At 39.0% G+C, this 11,862-nt stretch overlaps 1 long non-coding RNA gene across 4 annotated transcripts in view; it reads right to left on the minus strand.

Annotated features, from left to right (window-relative positions):
- The window catches only part of LOC107209367, a 40,750-nt gene extending 29,234 nt beyond the window's left edge, over window positions 1-11,516 (minus strand). For 2 of the 4 annotated variants that reach the window (XR_004498973.1, XR_004498975.1), the window contains exons 1-3: window positions 11,382-11,515; window positions 1,992-2,136; window positions 615-678 (exon numbers count right to left, since the gene is read on the minus strand). This is a non-coding gene — a long non-coding RNA (uncharacterized LOC107209367). Of the gene's footprint in view, window positions 1-614; window positions 679-1,934; window positions 2,137-8,834; window positions 8,877-11,381 lie in introns of those variants that run through there. The other 2 variants (XR_004498976.1, XR_004498974.1) reach the window with 2 other exon arrangements.
- Window positions 11,517-11,862: the final 346 nt, after the last annotated feature.

Here is an 11,862-nt window from a genome sequence, read left to right on the forward strand (position 1 = left end):
CAAAATGTCAGCAGGGCTCTAAGAAAGTGCTAGGGTTATTTAGTAAGAGATGAAAAAGATTGCAGAAAAATGAAATCTTTACCAAGTGTTCATAAGAAAGGATGTAGGACTGAAGTAGGAGAGAGAATTACTTTTTCCATGAGAGGGGAAAAATGCTCAAAGAATTTCAGGTCACAAATAGAAGGAATAAATAAATTACATCTCTGCATAGTACAGACAGTCCCCCTGCCAATCATAGATGAGGCAAGAAGGTCTCCTAAGAGTGAATTTTAAATATCTTCTGTGAGAGCCAAGAACAGAAGAAAAATGGTTTCTTATTATATTCATCCATTGCAGTAATTTGTCCAACATGAAACAGAAATCTATACAACCTTCCAATCTTAGGTACTTTGAAAGCAGAGATCATCCTCAAGAAACTATAGTTATGCTATTTTAGTCCCTCTGGTGCTGCAAGGGACAGGGAAAGACTGGTTTTGCGTGTGCACACAACAGCTCACACCTGGCCCTGCTTCATACCCTGAAGCTGCTGGGGACTCTGAACAGCCCTCTGAATCCCTCCTCCATGCTCATAACTCAAAGGGATTTCTGAATGTTGAAAGGTGGACCAAGCTTACCTGTGAGTCCAGTCAGTGGCTTGCACTGGAAGCATTCACCAGATGAAAAATGAACAGAGTTAAGCTGCAGACAGAAAACCACAAGTAGAACATGAAAACAGAGTAGCATCTCTGAGATGGGAAGGGCTTCAGAAAAAAAATTGCTGGGACTTCATAACCCAGCTCTATCCACTGTACTGATTCCTTTAAAGAACAAAAAAAGTTGTTTGTTTGGGGTTTGCTTTTTTTTAATTTACTTATGGACATGATACTGACAAGACACAGAAGCACATGGCAAGAGAAGGACCTCTGAATGTGGTCTCTTCTTGACAGTTAAAGTGTCATGGCTGATGTGCTTCGAACAAACCTCATCTGGATGTGTGCACCAAAGAACACTGCCAAATGGCTGTCACCAGTGTGCACTCTTCAAGCTGCCTAGCCCTTAACTTGTATTCAATTTCATACTTCATATTTAGCTTTTGAAAACTAAGTGTATAGCCATAAGGTTGCTGTATTATAGCATCTTAGGGAACACTAAAGAACTAATAAATATTGTCAGATGCTGATCCTTTCTTCTTAAAGTATTTTTGCTCAAACTTGGCTTTTCTCTCTGCCATATCTCTATGCTTTCTGTTAGAACACAAGGTGACCTTTCCATGCTTAATTATCTGAACAAAATACACAGAACAATAATGCCAAAAATGCCCCTTGTGCATTCTACTACATTTGCAGATCTTTGAAATAATCAAATCTAATCTGTTCTTTTCCAGGTTAGGGTGAATGTAGTGTGAAATAACCAAATGAGTAAACAAGAAAAGGGAGTATGGACAAACATGTGTTGACAAATACAGGCCAAGTGCTAGAGTCTGTGTGTGCATGCACAGGAAACCGCTCCCCTGCAGAGTTTGACTCTGTTCTGAAGCAGACACTTAATAGTGCTTTGCCTTTATATAGAAATGTTCATGCAAGCATCTCAAGGCATCTTTCAAACAGTCACATGCAGCACAGTGTGGCAATCAGAAATTACCACAAATAATCATTTTACAGAAGGGTGAATTGATTGATATGGTCTGGATGATTTATCCTCCATCACAAAAAAAAAAAAAAAGCATCACTGAAGAAGCTGGAGTACAACATGGAGATCATTCATGAGGCTCTAATTATCATCTTTGCTCTGTGCTCTTCAGCCTTGCAGATTGACAACACTGCACAGTGTGAATTTCCCACTGTGCACCTGGGGAGGATGTGCTTCCTTCACAGGAGCACACCTCTACCTGAACACTGCTTGGAGTACCCACATATGCATTTTTGCTAGCAGGAACTAAAGCCCCACATGCTCACCTCACTCCCTGTAATTTGTGTTACATTCAGCTGACCTCTGGTACTTGAACTTCTCACCTACTGTTCAGGTGATGAGGCTATTTCACATGACTGACAGCATAGCTGTGCTGGCACAGGTGAAAATGGGGCTCCAAATCCATTCTTGCAGGAAGAAGTGAAATTGCAGGAATCCTGAAGTCCAGTTGGGCACAACCATGCCACCCTGGAATAGGAAAACAGGAGCTATTAGCATGTCATATCCATGGACTACTTCCAGAGCTCCCCAAGATCAGGTTCTGGGGGAGCTGTGTGCCTTGGGGCTCTCAGCTAGAGGAAGTGCTAGGTAACAATTCAGCATATCATGCAGATCTCCAGGCAAAGGCCTTAGAAAACTCTTCAGTAGGCTGGAAGCACAGTAAAGCTCAGGCATACTTTGGAGGAGCTAAAGTGCAACACAAAAATGTTAAAAACTATTTCTATACGGAGAGGCACCTAAGTAGCTCAGCCAATTAAGACTACTTGATTGGGTGACATTCCAAACACTAACATTTTACACACAGGTTGCCTCATGCATGAATGAGCCAAACATGGCGATTGAAGGCTTTGTGTTCTGTCAGTCCTTGTATGTTTCTTTGTGGAATAAGTACGTTCATATTCATTTCCCTAACATTTTTCTATAAACGCTCAAGGCATCTAATAGATTAAATTACTATTTATTTAGTTACTGCTTGTTTATTTAATGACTTAATACAAACATATGTAGTGACCTGAACTTGAATTACAGAAGTCCTTATCTGTAGTTCAGCTAGCAAGATAGAATAGCTCAGCTTCTCTTCACAGTCCTCTAGCCTGGCACCCAAGTGGACACAAGCAATTGAGATCATTCAAATGGAGACACCCCCAGGGTGTCATATGCATTTAGAGAGAACAATTGAGAAATAAGAGGAACATTTAATGCAGGAGAAAGACGTCCCTTAGGCAAAAATTTCACTAGGCACTAGAGAGTTGTGGAGGAAGGGGATTATCCCACAAATGACGCAGTTCAGTCTTCAGCTCCTCCTTGTACAAGTAGCCCTAGAAGCATTTGTAAACCTGCCATCTTTGCTGCATGCTAGAATTAAGATGCCATTAATTATAAATAATTTCTCTAGTCTTTCACTAGAATACCATTAAGCATTTGTACAAAATCCTTCACTAAACTCACTCATGACACATTCAGAGCTTGGCATTCACCATCCCTCTTTCCTGGATGACAAGAGGCATGGAAAGGACAGACCTAGATTAGGAATTGCTCTTTGAGTTTCAATGCTGAATTTAAAATAAGTAAGGCTGTCTTCTCGCTTTTCAGGCAAGCAGAGGTGCCTGGATTACACAAACCTTTGCCATTTCACAGGGGAAAGTAATTTAGCCTGAGGTACCCAAATCTCCAGGAAAGTCCTTGGGTACATTTCTGAACACACAGGTGTATACAGACCTCTATTTCTGCTCTGCGGTGTCTGGGTAAGAGCCTGACACAATTTGGACACCAGTTCACTTCAGTTTGATCTCATACAGCTCACCCTACCACAGCACTAGTTCTGTGAACTTCTGAGAGATGCCCCTGATGTGATGCCCTGTGCTAATGGCTTAGCAACCCATATGAACTCTTGCTTTCCTTTCTAATTGGAATAACAGCCTTGAAATAATTAATTATTTCAGGAGAACCTAATCATACTCATTGACATACTCACTGGAGTGATGCAGGTTCTAAAGATGATGATAAATCTCTTCAATCATCCAGTTTCAGATTATCTATAGAGGTTTAAGAATAATTACTCTGATTCACTTTTAAGTTGCTTCATTTATAAGCTGATAAAAAAATTGACTTCATGCCACTACAATCCTAGAGCTGGAACAAGGCTGAACACTAGTCTGCAATAAATCTGGAATAATACCGCATTTTGGGAGGGCCAGTAAGGAAAAGTGTCAGTCAGGGGGGCCCAGATTTAAATGGTCCTTCTTTGGGTCTCATGCTCTTTGAAGGGTCAGAATTTCACAGAATTGCAGAGGACCTCCAAAAACCACCTCCTGCCCTCTTGTGTGGTGGGACCAGTGCACCTCTGACTCTATGGACAGATGTTTGTCCAATCTGTTCAACAGTGCTCTAAGCGAGCCAAGGACTTGGTCCTTGACTTTATCTCAATCCCCAAGATAAGTGAGAAATCAGGCATGTTTTCTGTATATGTCAGAGAAATTAAAAACACGATGGATTTTCATATCAGACTGTTGAGGACTAATTACAACAGTGTTTTCCAGCAAACCAGTGATTGTAGGCTAATTTTCTGTTATGAAACAGAAACCAGGGTTAATGAGGCTAATTGTGTCTACCAGTGTTTCGAACAAAAAGGAAGCCAACTCAATTTTGAAGCGAGTTCTTTGTCAGGAACAAATTGAGGAAAATTGCTACAGTTGTACCAGCATTTCCTAAAATTGCTTAGTATCATGCTTGGGAAACCAACACTATAGAACACAAGCTAGTGGCACAGAAAATGAAGCTTATTAGACAGTAAGTATATTGAGTTTCAAATGCATGGCTGTGTGACATACCATGATGGCTGAGCTGTTGAAAGCAATGCAACAGGGAGCCAATAATAGAGTGACTCTCATTCCAGCTCTACTGAGGTACTACAAAGAGAAATCAAGGTATGCAGTAATATATGTCAGAAAAACAAAATCTTCAAGTTCTATGTCTATCTCATCTGTGGCCAGTTAATTAATTACACAAGTTGGACTGGTAAAAAATTAATGCATTGCCCTGCAAAGCAAAATTCTCCAGCAGATGTCCTTGAAAAAAATAATCAGATTAGCCGCTCTTGCTATGAGCTGATACTTGTATTAATGACTCAGAAGAACTGACTGACTTCAGTGGCAAAAGACATAAACTATGTACCCAGCATAGTACAAGAAGGTGCTGCTGGGGAAACCTCATCAAATGCACCTCAGCATTAGTGCCCCTGCTATTCCCTTCCCAGTCGCTGTGGAATCCCCAGCCAGGCCAACCGGCAACGCTTTGAGTTTGTGATGTAACCAACTGGAACTAAAACGCAGACACATTCATTTGCACTCCAGACTGGAGCCCAAATAAAGCCAGTGTGTGCTAGAAAGAGCATGAAGACTTTCAGCTCCAAAACACGCAGGCACAATGTCTGCAATTTGACCTTACTGCAAAATTCAGGTTGTCTTGCTCCATTGTGTGCTGAAGGCAGAAGCATTCTGGGATTTACAGGAGAGCCTTATTCTGTGGCAAGGGAGCTTATGTGGGAGAGATCTAAAGAAAATCCACATCTATACATATGGCTGTGCAAAGAGGAGCTCCTTAGGATGACAGTGCATAATAAAAAATTATAGTATGCCAGACAGCAAGGACAAAAAACAGGAAAACAGGCAAGTGGAAAAGGTCCTGTGGGGAAAAACGTGGCACTAAGGAAGGAAAATAATTAATGTTACAATACATCAACATAAGAGAGAATAAAAACCATATGGAAGAAAGGGAGAATCTTAAAGATTAAGCACAAATAAGGAGACATAGTAGTTAAAAAAGGAAAAAAAATGGGCATAACATTAAGGTCAGTAAAGGTCACCAGATCCTTGACCTACATTTCCTATCTGAAAATCAGTTCTGGGGAAAGGTGGCAAGAGGAAGCAAAGAAAGTCTTAAAACAGGAGTGGGGAGCACCTGGCTGAGATCTTGACTTTTACAGTGCAAAGCCCATTTGATGTCTTTCAGTTTAAAGTTACAGCCAGCAGCTACCCAGCTCCAGTGGCTTTCTGATCTGGGGCCTTTTGCAGTCTGTAATGTGTTCCCTGGAATTGAAGCTTCCCTTTAGAAAAATGATGTCTGCAGCCCTTCTGGTTAGCCAAGATACAGCCTTCAGTATGTAAATCATAGTCTTGTTGAATCTGCAGCCTGAGGTATGAACATCCCCCATTCGTCTTAGTAGGATGTTAACCTAAAAGCTTCATTGTGACTCTCCAAATGCTAATACTATATTAAACAATCTGTTTAATATACAAATGTTGGATTTAAGAAACTCACATTTGTACAGCATTTGTATGGGACAACTAGATTTTACTTTGATTTTGCATCTGAAAAATAGAGCAGAACATATACCTGAATTTCCAGTCATTGGTCATTCTTCAAATCAGCTTTATTTCAGTTTAGAGATGCAGGGAGGGGCTTAGGCTGGATGACTGCTGTTTTTCCTATTTATCATCTCCAGGTAATGAGTTCATCTTCTGTATACTTCCAGAACTTCATTTCCCTCTCCTAAAGCTGTTGTTCATACCACTTGGGTCTACAAAGCTTTTGATTCACTTTTCTGCACCAGCTTCTACACTCTTTATTCATGCTTTTGGCTCTTCAGAAGACCTCAGCAAGGACATGAAAAGACAAGCTCAGTGATGAGACACCATGGGACCATCAGGAGGTATCAGCTGCCCTTTGCTCTCACTGTGCAGCTGCATGGACAGACAGATCCAGCACTGGAACAAGGCAAATACTCCATCTCCCAGTGCCCACAAGGGGTGAAAAACAGGTTTCTAGAAATGGCTGGCAGCTGCAAATGCTGTGTGCTCAGGTCTCAAGAGGAATCACTTCAAAGTTTGGAAATTGCCAATATCCACCCTGAAAACCTTTGAAAGCCTTGCAGTTAAGCAGCCAGTACCTCTGGTCTCTAAGTTCCCCATTAGCTCCAGGAAATTGTAGGTAAGAGCCTTAACCAGAAGCCACAATCAAGCCCCCACACTTTGGCTTTGAATAAAGACTTCAGTACTGGGCTTACTACCAGAAGTGAATGCACATCCATCAAAAAATAGATCAGAAGAGAAATGAAACTGCCGGCTTAGATAAAGCCCTTTTCAAAAAGTTACAAGGGGGAGGGGAGGGCCATGCAAGAGGATGTAAAGAAATGTCTGTTGAAAGATAAAATAAGCAAGATACTGTGATGAAGAAAGTGAACAATGAAACAGAATCTAGTACAGAGAGATCAAGTGAAAGAAAACCACATTACTATTTACAGCAAAAATCACTCCTCTAACATGTATAATTAGAAATTCACACAAAGATAAAAGTGACCAGTGAATACTGTTGTAATCAAAAATAATACAGCATTGTATATATTTTTAAAAAAAACCTAACACTCTCCAAAAATAGGAATAATGGATCTCATTAATAGAGTCTTCACCCGAACTAAACAAGTTCCTTTTATTCGCATTGCAATTTTTCCTAGCCTGCTAAAAGAAACCCTCATGATAAGTCATCACAGTGCAGCCCCCCTGCCCCACACATCTGTGCCTCGATGAAGTTCAGTTGCAGACAGGACAATGATACCCAAAGAAACCCATTCACATTTCAAAGACTTTCATTTTCACATGAGTTTGCATTGCTTGGGCTATATCTGAATGTACAGCACACCATTTGGATTTTTTTTTTTTGTGCAAAACAATGGCTTATAACACTTCAGCACCCCACTCAGTGCACAAACCTATCTTTGGCTAAAACACAAATGTTCAGTGAGTATGTGGAAAAACACGCTACAGTGGAAAACCCTGAAGGTTTTCTGAAGTACTTACTTTACCCTGAAGTACAAGGAGTACTGAGAGAAGGTAATAATTTATCAGGGTAATTTGGAAGGCTTAAAATACTTGCTTAGGAAAGTGTCTGATTTTCTTTAAAAAAAAGAAAATTAAACAAAAAATTAAAACCAACCACCCAAAACCAAAAACCCAAAAGAAAACAAAAAAGACACACACAAAAAAATGCCACAAAGACCCCAAAAGAAATAACAACCCCCCCACCCCAAATATCTTCTAGCAATGGAAGCAAGTGCTTTTCTCTTGGTTTTTTGGAATTTTAATGGTAGTCTGTTATTACTGGCATGCCAGTATCCCAAGAAGATACAAGTCAGAAACATGCTATTTGGAACTTATAATTGAGTAGAGACTCAGACTTCCATGCAGGTGACAAGAGGGTTTGTGACTAAACAGAGTCCCATGAGAGCCACCAAAAATTCGGCCACAAACACGAGCAAATCTGCAAAAGGGAACAGGTTGCAGCTATATTATCCTAACACTAGAAAATTACAACTGACTATGTTATTTACTATTCTTTCCAAATCTGATAATATACTAACAGTACATTGTACTTAACAAGGTACTCCCAAGGGCATCCACAACTGCTGACATTATACCATTCCATCTCTGCCTAGTGAAATTATGCTGGAAAGGCCGTAACCTACTGAGCTGGGTTGCTTCTGGTCTCCCTGGGCTGTAAGTCTACCAGAAACAGTGTGATCTGGAAAGCTGTCACTGAGCAACAGCCAACTCTTCCTGTTGTGTTACAAAGGACAATAAATATTGTTACATGGCCCCAGATCTACCCTCATTATGTCTCTTAGTTGCTGTTTTATGCCACGTGGAAAAACACTTATTGAGAAAAAGGATGGAAAAAGAAGATGAGATAAAATACTTTGACTGTGGATTTTAATTCAACTTTACTCCCTATGCAGGGTTTGCATGTTTGGGGTTTTTTCAACATAAGCAGCCAAGTGTTCTGTAGGTTGATCTGTGGGGCAAAGAACTCAGTGGTCAGCACCTCTGAAAAGCTAAGAAGCTAGGTTATGTCCTACAGGTGTAATATTTTAGGCTTATTAGCAAAGAAAAGAAGTGTCAATAAATCTCTTCATTGTTGTCATCTACATCTTTATCTTTTTCTTAAGTTCAGCAGCATTTTTAATCTAAACCTTTTTTCTATTCTCCCCAAGTGGTAAGTAATAATTACATAACTAGTGCAAATCAGAGGCAAACATAAGAAAGGAACAGAAGTCTAAAACTTTCAAAATATTATGTTTTTATATTATTTGTCTAATTAAATATATATTATACCTCAGCCACTCTCATTATTATTATTCACCAGCAGCCAGCCCAGCAAATATTCACTGAATTCACACCTTAAAAAAAAACAGAGAGAGAGAGAAGTGATACAGACAGATGGAATAGATCAGTAATTCAGGAAAACAGCTATCTTGAGTCAAACTTTTTTTACAGGAAACAAAAAAAGGATTTCTTACTTTCTGAAAAAGTTTACAACATACTAGCAATTATCAGAAACCTTCCTCTACAATAAGCCTTTATAAACATTTTCTCCACCTCTGAAAGTCTGCAAGAAACCTATGGTAGAGAAATAGTAAGGATGGAGAGCTATAAACAATATATGGAGAAGGGGATGGCAGTTTTACGTGCTCTCCTAATGAAAACATCCTACAGAGTATTGAACACCTGAAGTTGCATATGTGCTCCAAGAAATATCACAAAATCCAGATAGCAACATCTGAAGATAATGGAAGTTCCTTACTGAAGTCAACAATACTTTAGCACTGACTTCACCAAGAAGACTGGGGCCAATAAATTACCATGGATGCTCCTGACAGAAGCAGTCATAGCACTTGGCTGTAGTGGCCTGGATGAACAATCTAAAAGAAGACCACATTCTTCCAAATCTGCCCCAAAAATTCCAAAACAGTTTTTCAGTGGGGCAGGAAAAAAAAGCTCCAAGTCATTAAAATACCTATCTTCAAATGACAAAAATAAGATTTCCCTTATTTTCTTCAGAATAGGAAAAAACATACATTTTAACAGACAAATATTTAAGTCACATTCAGTGGTTAAAGTTTTTTGCCATCCTGCTGAAACACCTCTCAATGTTGTTTTGAATTTACGTATACAGTATGACTTTAAATTAGCATATGATCACTCACCAAAGATGTCAAGTGCATTATCAAGATAAGCCAAGTATGAAATACTATGGAGGGGAAAAAAATTTCAAAGACACAAACTGACCTAGTTTCACAGCCCGTTGTTCCAAATTATCAGGATTTCACTAACGATTGCATTTGTTTCATCTTGTCAGAATGACTTGCAGCTTATGAAGTGCATTGATCTACTGGTGAGAATTAATTGTAGAACCCAGTGACTTCTGTCAAAGTAATATACTTAGTTAAAACCTTTCTGTTGTATATCTTTGTTAGTGTCTCCAAAATTAAAATTCAAAGTTAGCAAAAGAAGAACTCCCTAGGAATCTCAAAGCATCAACTGAACGTAACAATTCTTTCTCATTTTGTATTCCACTCTAAACCCAAGGTCAGTTAACAAAATATATTCTGTGAATAAAAGCATAATTATTGGTGTAATTTGCAGTGCAAATGAAAGAAAATCATTGCTGCCTAATTAACAGTACATATGTCAGGAAACCAGTATGAAAAATACTCAGAAATAAAATAATAATATTTTTTAATTCTAGAAGCTTTTTATCTTCTGCTGTGAACAGAAACCTCAAGCCCTGTTTGTTGCCTAATTTCTTTTATAAATCATTCACTCCAAATTTTCCATAGCAGACATTTAAATCTCAAGAAGGATTAGTGCACTAAAGAAGAGGAGCTTCATTAATCATTCTCTGTTCCTTGAAGCCAATTTTTAACTATGGCTTCTTGATAAAGAAAACATTTTTTTACTTCCAAGTTTTGCATGAGAGCTTTCAATAAAAACTCCTCTAGGATGTCAGACACTTTCAGAGATTTTTCTTTTTAAAAATTAGTGCTTTTTAACATAACATTTACAAATGGAGATATTCCATGAGCACGAAGCTCTTGATGACGGCAGAACTGCACTCAGCTCTCAATAAACCACACACAGTCATTGAGGGGGGTCAGCTTGCCAAATTAAGGCAATTCCAACAATTGGCTTTTTCAAAGCAAAAAGAACAATTAACAGCTGTAGAAGTATGACACAAAAGGGATTATGTGGCCCCATAGGCTCTCAGGTAAAGAAATATGGTCTGCCAATAATTTTGTAGTAAATATAGTTTACTCAGGGTACAACAAATTTTGTCAATTTACAGGACCTATCCCATAAATGAGAAAACTGAAAGAAGAGTTTTCAAGTAAAGAAATATAGTTATGCAGCTGATTTTAGAACTTTTAAAAAATTGTATTCTCAACAGTTGTTTTAAGTATAAGAGAAGCTGCTTATATGTAGTGACATATGACTTTAAATGAAGATTTCCTGAACACGAAGTTCTAGACTAAGATGATCTAATAAAAGCCACAACTTAGAGAAAGATATCACAATTATTAAACTACAATATAATTATATCAGCAAACAGGTGTTATTGAAGATAATTTCTCCCCATCAGCATACAAATCAGTAAAGTCTTGCTTTCCTAGCTCATGTTCTAGGGACTCCACCAACACTGAGAACCATGGCAACCTCAAACACTATTTCCATTCCCCCATGTGGGCAAATGTTTGGGTTTGGGGTTTTTTTTAGGTTCCCCAATCAACAATATCAAAAGCTTATAGGCAGAGTGAAGAAAACAGAGACAATAGAAAGCTGTAAGAAAACAAAGCCTGTTAAAAACCACCCACCCAACCTCACCATAGCAGATGTGACATGCCACAAAGCAAGGGGAGAGCACAGGCTGAAGGACAGCACATTGCAAACTGGTCTGAAGATGCAATATTCCTTGGGTGAAACCACAGGGTGGCTGTGGATCATTAAAGCCTTGTCTAGAGATATTGAACTCTTCAGAGGACAGACACAGAATTAGGAATAATTAACTGCATTAACAATCACTACACTGCCAAGTACTGTTCATCCCCTAGTAGAATGAACTTTGGGTTTTCCCTTGATTAGCCGCCACAATCAAGGAAAACATGTCTGAAATTTGCAGACAATTTTCATGCTTGAGGAGAGAGCACTGTCTTATTCTGCAGCACAAGTGCTGTATTATTCTTCATTTCTACAGAAGAAGATGTGTCAGTATGAGACACACTATATGTGACAATTTAAATGCATGCCCTAGGGCTTAAATCAGCACAGTGCCAAAGTCTAGAGATACTCGCAATCACAGACAGAC

This window comes from Parus major, chromosome 10 (genome assembly GCF_001522545.3).
Source record: "Parus major isolate Abel chromosome 10, Parus_major1.1, whole genome shotgun sequence".
Taxonomy (NCBI): Eukaryota; Metazoa; Chordata; class Aves; order Passeriformes; family Paridae; genus Parus; species Parus major.